This window comes from Agelaius tricolor, unplaced genomic scaffold, assembly GCF_023055355.1.
Source record: "Agelaius tricolor isolate 1412-34295 unplaced genomic scaffold, bAgeTri1.0.p SCAF_10, whole genome shotgun sequence".
NCBI classification, from domain to species: Eukaryota; Metazoa; Chordata; class Aves; order Passeriformes; family Icteridae; genus Agelaius; species Agelaius tricolor.
The window spans coordinates 17516864-17526865 of NW_027269270.1; the positions used below are offsets into that span (position 1 = coordinate 17516864).

At 37.4% G+C, this 10002-nt stretch overlaps 1 protein-coding gene across 1 annotated transcript in view; it reads left to right on the forward strand.

Moving 5' to 3' along the window:
• LOC139593720 (sodium channel protein type 2 subunit alpha-like) overlaps positions 1-10002 on the forward strand; it is a 122855-nt gene that overhangs the window by 51409 nt on the left and 61444 nt on the right. Inside the window, exons 5-9 of the mRNA XM_071434989.1 lie at positions 1476-2274; positions 2375-2457; positions 5790-5908; positions 7177-7441; positions 8758-8853. The gene's annotated coding sequence lies outside the window, so the exon portion shown is untranslated. The remainder of the gene's footprint in view (positions 1-1475; positions 2275-2374; positions 2458-5789; positions 5909-7176; positions 7442-8757; positions 8854-10002) is intronic.

Consider the following 10002-nt stretch of genomic DNA (forward strand, 5'->3'; position numbering starts at 1 on the left):
CTGTGTTGTCTAAAAGGCTTCCAATTACATGCATTTTTTTTTTCCTTCTCATATCTTCTGTTTCCTACCAAAAAATGTGTATTATTCTTTAATTTTCCTTCCATTCTTCCTTCTGGTTTTTTCACTCAAACTGGCTCTACAGAGTTTTCCTTCTGCCTAAGTACTGCAACTTATTCTTTCTTTCAAGATGCAGTCAACTACTCATGCTGTATTGAAAGCATGATGAGTAAATGATACTGTTTAAGGTTCTTGTAAATGTGTATAATTTTATCTGTGAAAATAATGCAATTTCACTGATCAGCAATTTATCTTCTAGTACCAGGAACTCTCTGATTTGTATGTGACAGAAGTCCACAGAACAGATCAAAGTGCTGTTTTGTTTAGAATGCTTGAATGCATCTTTCTGCACAAGAAAAGAAAGAAAAAAAATAGAAAAAGGATCTGTTTTCAGCTAACTGTATTTCAGCAATCATAATCCTTTGATATTAATCTGGATGCTCAGGTTCTCCAGCAACACAGCAATCCTCTTTGAGGATCTAACTGTCCTCATAACACAAATGCTCCATTTATTTTTGTTTGTTTCAGCCTCTGAAACAAAAGCTAGCCTAGGCAGCCCTTGCTAGAAAGAAAATTCCTGCTGGAGAGGGACTGCTAGGAAATAGTGTCTCATTAAGTTTCCCCAAGACTTTCATCTTGCAATTACTAGAAGAAAACTCAAACCAGCTCACAACTCTCCTACACGCAAGGCTTTAAAAGTGTAATCCATTTATAAAACAGACTCGGTCGCTCCTGTTTTCTTTAATGTGGGAACCCTCTTTGTCTCATGACCTCTGAGTCTGCTTTCCATCCATTTGTATGCTTCTCTCTGAAAGTGTGAGACCAGTTTAATCATAAATGAGTGTTCTTGTCAGGCTTTCCACTTGCTGAGCACTCATAAAAGCAAGGTGAGACGCAGTACAGATGAAAGTTTAGGTCTGTTATATGAAGGTTAGTACTCTGGCCTGATAATATTGGATGGGCTACATCGTTAATTAGTGCATCATTAATTAGTGCAACAAACAAACAAAATTATTAAAATATTTAACCTTACTGGAACCAGAATGGTTGTACCATCGATGTGAGTTATCTTGTGGTGTGATAAGAATAAATAGTCATGTCAATATGGAATATGGTATAGCTGACAGGCATTTAAAAGAAGATGAAGTTCTCATTTGGTAGATGCTATTAGTAAAGCCTCACAGGCACCATTTAGCCAATCTCCTGCTACATGCCTTCCTGTCCTACTGCCTGAACTGAGTGAAACTAAGTGAGAATTTTCAATTTTCAGTGCTGGAGAGAGGAAAGGCATAAGTCAAGACAGGGGCTAACTCTTCCCTGTCTTCAGTCTCTCACACTCCTCCAAATTCAAATTTTATACCAGTCCTTTCAGCTCACCTGTCAAATTCCTGTTATTTTTATCTTTCATGTTTATATAGATAAGGTGTGTAATCCACCTCTGATGCTTGAAAATAAGATGCTACTCATGTCTGGGTAAGTAGGTCAAATTCATCTTTTTACGATTACTGACAATGTCTTCATGGCCCTGGTTGTACTCCTGTCAGCTGTAATGCACACGTGGAAACACTCAAGGTAACATTAAAGATAGATGGGATAATCACTGCAGCCTGCTGCTGCGCTGAGATGAAGTGCTGATGCCCCAGGTTTAGCTTTTATATTTCTCAGATTCTGTGCTGCTTTAGTATGTGGGTTTGGGCTTCATATTAGGGGATATGAATAATACTAATTATAATAATACTAATACTTCATATTGTAAGCTCTCTTCACAGAATGGGTACACAAAACAATTCCTTCTCTAGCTGGGGACCCAAGAACAACTGATGCAAGTCTCAGGCCCAAGAGCATAAACAATGGTGGACTGAAGAGAGAAAAACAAGGATGGGACTTCATGGGCTGGAGCTGTAATTGGACAATTAGCTCCAATGTGCTAATGGACCAAAACTTATGAAAGTGTGAGATCCTGTGACTGATCGTCCATTTTGTGACCATTTTGGTTTCACCTGGGGTGTAACCCTGGCTGGGCTCTTGTGCTGCCCAACGTGGATCCATTGAGGCCTCCTAATAAATACCTACTTTATTCTTTAACTTCATCTCATCTCTGTTCTAGGTCAGCCTTCACAAGGCCATCGGTGCCACTGCCTTTTCAGGGCAGGTCAGCTTGCAGTGGGCACACAAGGCATCGTCACCATTCCTGTCTTTGATCTCAGGTGTGAATGAGTAAGTATTGAGACTGAACTATCTGTCTGCCCAAGGTTCCCCCTTATCCTGGAGATAAAGAAGGCTTGCTTTGCTCTAAATCAGAGTTTTCCATCTTCAGGAAAATCAGTGCAATGCCTTGCAAGACAAAGAAGAGCTCTGTGGAAGTACATGAAGTAAATGTACTTCATAAAAGGACGGGAAGTAAGTGAAGCACATTATCAATTACTGGTTTTTTGGCTTCATGGGTAACCTAAGTGTTTTGCATGTTGTTCTTGAGAAAAAGGGAAAAAATCCAACACCATAAAACAAATAATTTGTTTCATATTTATAATAATAATGGTAATAATAATGGTAAGTTCTTAGGCTACTGGTATTCTTGTCCTTTTAATGTAAATACTTTATTACACATGTGGTTGTCTACCAGGTGTTAGTAGTCATATTTTTAAACAAAGATATAACAAGGATGATGATGGAAGCAAAATACACAGAGGGAAACAAAACATACAGTGTCATCTATTGCAAATTTTTGAGTGTCAAGTGTCAATTGCTGCTGGTCTTACTCATCGTAGATAAATTTTCCTGTTTTAAATATTCCTAAAATACTCAAGGTTCCCTAAAACTTACTTATTTTTGGTGCTGAAAGAAGAGACACAGATCTTTTTTATTCCTATAGCAAGAGGGAAACTTATCAAGGAGTCTAGAAAAGCTGATGGTCTTAGAATTATAAATATTAGTATAATAAGTATCGTTAGTAAATAAATACCATTTTTTGCTACTGGATATGTTTCTAAGTAGTTCTAATTTTCACTTCTATTTGATTTGGGCCATTTAAATAACTGTGTGCACCTTGGTCTAATGAGAGCAGAATGTGGAAAAGAAATCAGGCTAAATAAATATTAAGACAAAGAAAAGTAATTAATGGTACTCTGCTAAAAAAAAAGTGAGAAAAGGTAAAACAAGCATCTAAAGAAACTGTTGCTGAGCTTAACGCATCAGGACATGAATTTCCTTTCATTTGACACATTTTCTGGCAGCAAATGGCAGCAATTGGAATTAATAATCCTTAATAGGTTATTAGCTTGGATGAAAATAATTTTCCATTAAAAATTGGTAATTATATTCCTAAAATTCATCAGAGACAACCTGCATCTTCTGGAAACAATACAAAACAATCTCTGACACTAAAAGTTAGTATTAAAAGTTAATGAACAGTTTGAGATCAAGTAAATAAATTTTATTCTTATGTAAAAAAAAATTTCAATATGTTTACTATTCTATTCACATATTTAAAGTTTTCTATTAATTATGTCTGTGATTCAAGGCATGGAAATGACTGTCATTTTTTTTCATTTTTTTCTTAAATCAGTGATGGTTTTTTTTGAACTACTGCTATTCAATAAAAATGTGTCAGGGAGTGATTAAGAGAGGCTCCCTTTGGTATTTCATAGAAATGGCAGAAGTCTCTTCTCAAAAGTTAGCTACAATACATAAATCAGGAGTAATCAGGTACTCCTCAGTGCAACTACATCTGTAAGTAAGATCAGATTCTAAATGTACAGGGGCCTAGACAAGGCAATGGCTACAGATCAGACTTCATTTAAAGGAAACAAACAGAGTGAATGCAGTATCTCTGTAGATCTCTCTAACTACAGACTGGCAAAATCAGAAAAAACAGTGGAACCTTTTGAAATTCAACAAAAGCAAATGCAAAGCCCTGCACCCAGGGAGGAATAACTCCACACAACAGCACGGGCTGGGGGCTGACCTGCTGGGAAGCAGGTCTGAGGAGAAGGACAACCAGCTGTCCATGAGCCAGCAGGGCCCTTGTAGCCAAGAGGTCAGTGGTGTCCCAGGGTGCATTAGCAAGAGCATTGCCAGCAGCTCAGGAGAGCTGATCCTGCTCCTCTACTCTGCCCTGCTGAGGCACATCCAAAGTGCTAGGTCCAGTTCTGGGCCCCTCAGGACCAGAGGGACATGGAGGTTCTGGAGCGGGTCCAGCAAAGGGATACCAAGGTGAGCAGGGATCTGGGGCACCTCACTCAGGGGAAGGCTGAGGGAGCTGGGCCTGTTCAGCCGGAACAAGACTGAGGGGAGCCTCATCATTGTCGGTAAATGTCTGAAGGGAGGCTGTCAGGAGGATGGATCCAAGCCCTGCTTGGCACTTCCCATCAGTAAGACAAGGGGCAGTGGGCAGAAACTGATGCACAGGAAGTTCCACCTGAACACAAGGAGGAACTCCATTGTGAGGGTGGCTGTGCATGGGAACAGTTGCCCAGAGAGATTGTGGAGTCTCCTTCTCTAGAGATACTCAAAAGCTGTCTGGACACAATCCTAGCAGTGTGCTCTGGGTCACCCTGCTTGAGCAGGCAGGTTGAGCTCAGGAATAGATGACCTCCAGGGTCCCTTCAGCCTTACCCATTCTGAGATCCACAGTGGACTTGGCAATGTGTTTACTAGTTTGCTACAAAAGAATGGCACATCTTGTCTTACCTTCAGTGTAATGTATAGAAAATGCTGGTAAATACTTTCCATAGAATCATGGTCACAGAATTGTAGAATGGTTTGCATTTAAGATCATATAGTTCCAATCCCCCCCTGCCATGGGCAAGGACACCTCTCGCTAGACCAGGTCAGAGCCCATCCAAGCTGGCCTTGAACATTGCCAGGGATGGGGCATTTAGTGACTTTTCTCTTACTATAGTGTCCAGAGGGTTTCTTCCTTCCTGAAGCTTTTAGACAGGCCTTTCTTAAAATACATTCTGCTCTTAGGTGAGGGTGCCCTCTGATGGATACTATGAACACACAGTCCTGGTGATTCCAAGATGATTTAGTGGGCTTAGTAGACTTGGTTTATTTTGCAGAACAGCACAGTGGGCACAGTAACTACAGCAGGTAGACAAGTAACAAAAATCTTTAATTTAGAAAATAGACACTTTGTTTGAATAATCATTTTGTTTCGTCATAGTATAGTCCTCTGAAAACTTCTTTATGGAAGTTTTGCTTTTGATTTCAAGAACAAGTTTCTATTTTATTTTCAAGTATAAATTGTGAAAGTACAATTAAAGTACAATTAAAACTGATGGAGACAAAAATTAGTCAACATATAGGGAAAAAGACAGTAAATATGAATAGCTAGTTCAAGACTTGGCTTAAACAAATGAGTTTTGAAAAGCACCTAATCTCTGCCCACGTTAGTTTTCAATATTAATTTATTAGCATTTATTTAGATTTTAAGTCAGAATACATATATGCATTTCATAAATGTTAAGTATATTCAACGTCATCTGCATTACTATGTGTGTTTTCATGTTCAAAAATGAGATAAATGCTTACATTGATGGGGCTGTGAAATTTCTACAGGAGATTTCTACAAACCCATTTTATGATTAGAAGTATTTTCTTAATTTCCTGGTAAAACTTATTTATTATTAAACACATCTTTATTTTTCTTTCTACTCTAAAAGTGCTTATAAAATGACAATTAAAATATTAACCATATTTTCATCTATCCACACTTTTCTGGTTTTTTATAGCCCTTCCTCTCAAATGTCACAGATGTCACAAACATACACAGCAATGCAGAAGATTTTTCTTCTGAACATATCAGGATGATGTGACTGGAAAATACTTGAAAAATCCATGTCACATCCAGGTGAGATTTTATGCTCTCATGCAGGACAAACTAATCAGTATGATACTGAAATACTGCATTAATATTTCTTTTAATATTCAAAATTAAGCAGATTTGCTTAGATATTAGTATCTATTCATAAGCAAATGAATTGCTTAGCCAAGGTTTGAACAAAGTACGTTTTTCTGCAAAATACTTTTTTTCATCCACTTTGTGCCTCATCTTGTTTTATTGTGAAATGGCAAAGGAATGTGTTTCAAAAGTGAAATCAATAAACAAATGCTGCAAGCATCAAGTTATCCAGTGATGTTTTGCACTAAATGCTTAATTTTATCTCTCTACAATGTTGGCTTAGTCACTCATATTGAAACCAAACATCTAGCAATACAAAGGATGTTCTAAAAATACTAATTTTCTTTAAAACTTCTTATAGTCAACAAGAAGTCAAGAAGTTCAATTCAGCCTTCTGTAAACAGGATGCATTTGTGGATGGAAATTCCATTAAAATAAGACAAATAAACAAATATGCAGGTATTGAGCAGGAAGTTGGAGACCACTGTTGGCGGGCAGGTGAAAGAGTGAAAGCAGTACATAATTCCCTTAATTCAAAGCATTGTCTTGAAACTGTTTTCTGTGCATCCTCTGAGGCCACTGACACTGCAGCCCAGTGAGACCTTTCAGATACTGCTTCTACATTGCTTTGGAATGGGTGTATTACAGGAAAATTTGTAATTGCAAATTTTGCCTGCTGCTTAATTTTTCACTTTTTTGTTTTTTTTAATAGTTAGATAATTTCATAACCACATTTTAATTCATTAGTAGATTTTAAAAGATCTTAAGATGTGGCTGATAATAGTCCACTATTTCTTTAGTTCAAGCCACTGGTAGATAAACTATGGAAGAGCACAGGAATCATACAGACCAACATATTACTTTCTGCAATTAATAAGCAGTGAAACAGCACTTCAGAACACTGTGATTTTGGCTTTATGGATAATTATTTACATACTGTGTATTCTGGGACATATATTGTCTATGATAATATTGACTCATTGCATCAAGAAACTCGTTGCATCTTGCAAATGGCTTATCTTAAAATACAGAATACATGGTAAGGGAAAGTCAGGTGAAGAGAGACAATATAACACCAGAAAGAAACCTAACTGGAAAATTTCAGTGGTGAAATCTGATGGTACAATTTTTGTAGAAAAATGTAAAACTACTAATTAAGAGGAAGGGAAGATTAGAATAAATGCATGTTAAAATTTTCCAATGAAAATCTTTTTCAGACTGTTGAGGAAGTTGCTGATCTTGGCGCACTGCAGAGACATCAGTGAAGCAGCCCTGAGACAGCAATATTTCATTACTGACAGAAAAAAGGATTGCTGGAGAAGAAAATAGGATAATTTTAATTTCCCAGATATCCAATCCTTGTGAGGAGACCATGACATTAATACAAGCATTGTGACTTTAACATGGCTGAATGCCAAGCCAAGACTTTCTGAAACCAATTACTGACCATCTCCTTTTGCTGATCATGTTCATGAATAAAAGGTTGGCAGATTATGTGGTATAATATTCTTCAGTGGGAAGTGTGGGCAGAGGGTAAATCTGTTCTGTTCTTCAGGATGATCTATTATAAGTAGCAAAGTAGAAAAGGAACTAAAGGACTAAACATGCCAAAAATTGTGTCTTAGCTTTTGAAGAAAAGATGCTGGTAAGAAACTGCAGTGATTTTTATCCTGTAAATACTTCCATATGGGTCATTTATATCAAGATAAGTATTAAACATTTTTCTTCCAATATCTTTATATTCAGCACGTATGTATCCATGCTTTACTTCTCTCATGTATAAGATTAATGAGATATAAATAGTGTCATCACTGTTTTTCTTCAGGTGGCAGTGCAGCTGTTAAGAAAAGTACTGACTACAAAGCCATATCCACTTTGAACACTAAGTGGTGCTATCATATTAAATATTGCAATTCACTCTTTCCCTGGGAAACAGGTTGCACCACCTGATAAACCCCATCACTTTTCAGTTATTAGATTGCAATTACAGTTATGGTCCTAGTAATAATGGTTGTATCATTTTTAGTGTCATTATTATAGAATTGTGCATCACTAAAACTTTGTGAAACCAGAGACCAAATAAGTAAAGCAGCTGTAGTGTACTTGTTGTCTGTGCAACTCTAGCATTAAGTGCAGCCAAATAATGAATTGAAATAGATGTTTTTCTGTAAACAGATGAAAAACAGGACTGCTGTGTAGGGGTGCTTTTGAATGACCTATTTCAATTTAATATAACAAATTACATATTTAGTATTAATTTAGCATTGTGTGCTGTAAGAAAATCTATTGGTTTGATAATACATATTAGTTTTAAAAGCACTGTCATTATTTGCTGACTATATAATATCCATCCTATGGAATATCACAGGGCTGTCTGTCCCTAAGACAGACATGACTATTCAAGTAATATACATGGAATATATTACAGATATTACAAATATTACAGATTTCAACGTAGACAAGGCATTCAGAAAGTAATTGTGCATCATCACTAAAATGTGGAAATGATGAAGAAAAGAATAAAAATTGGAAAAAAACTTAACATTGAAAAGGGGGAAATTCTCTTTATTTGGGTTGAGTTTTGAGAGATGAGGAAAAAAAATTCCTCTGCATGTGATCTCTTTCAGTTTAACATTAAATTTTAAATGCATGTAGAAATCTAAAGGATTTCATTTGTAGACACCGAAATCAGGTGTCTCCTGTACTAAATTGCAGCTTCTTAGGATATATGTTATCAAATAGTGTTACAATAACAATACTGCAGGGAATGAGTGCCTTTTTTGTTTTAATTTGCACAGATGTAGTCAAGGAGCTGGTTTCTTGCAGCCAGTCAGGAATAATATGGATACTGTTTCAAGCATGTTCCATGTGGCTGGGTGCTGCTACCAAATCAGGTAATGGGGAAATGGCTTCAGTGTGCTATAGAAACTCATGACCTGCTGTCTCTGCTAAAATAAAAGAAGTGGAGAGGAGAATGCCTTCTTAGCATCTCCTCCTACACTGTCATGGCATGCTAGTGCTGCATCAAGAAAAGTGAGATTTTGGGTGAGAAAACATGAGCACAGAAATCAGATCACATAAGAACATTTTCAGAAATGTTTGTGAGTTTTGATAATTTATTGTTCTAACTGAGGTGAAGATTTATTTCTAAAGACTGGAAGAAGAACTGGTATTACAGAATTGACATTCTGTTTTGACAGATATGTTATATATGAAATTTTCATACTCTGTTGACAAAACTATCTTGTGTTTCCCTTCCCTGCTCTGTAAGCAGCAGGGAATTCAAGGTATTTCCAGTGATTTTAATGGTTTAACCATATGACCACAGACAAAACCTACAGCTGTGACCTATTTATACAGCACTCAGGATGCACCAAAGCTTTCCAAACATTGGAACAAGGGAATCAATGCAGACAATGTGCCCAGGCCACAGCAGGAGGCCTTCAGGAATAGAAGCCCTGATTGTGAAAAGTGCTGGAAAGCAGTGGTAGGCTGGCATTTTACCTGAGGGACTAAGCACTTGAACTTAGGCTTAGCTGTGGCTTTAGTTGCAGCTGGTGATCTGTAAGGAGTTTAAATACACATTGTGAAAATGGTGCTCTATGTTTCTCCTGCTTGGAGCTCTTCAGGTGCTGATGTTCCCCTAAAATCTGCACAGGATTATTGTCTGTTGTCCACATCCAGAAGCAAGGGGGACATTAAACAAAAACGTAACTCCTCTGAGAAACTTCCTTAAGTAATGTATCACATAAAACACCCCTTCTCTCACTGAGCTGCAAACTAGCTTGTTTTTTTCATTGCAGGTTTCCAAGAGATTCAGAAGGTATTAAAGTTAGTCATCAGTAGAAAAAACACACATAAACGCTTTTAAAAGCTCATAAGGCAAATTGTATTATGTTACTACCTTGAATTACAGCCAAGGACACCATGACTTTCTCTCGGAAACCCATTTAGCATTGGACGTGAATGGATGGCAGAGGGAAGTGTGGCCGTGCGCTCACTGGAACCGACCCAAGCCGCCGCGGGAAGGGGCGCCAGGAGAG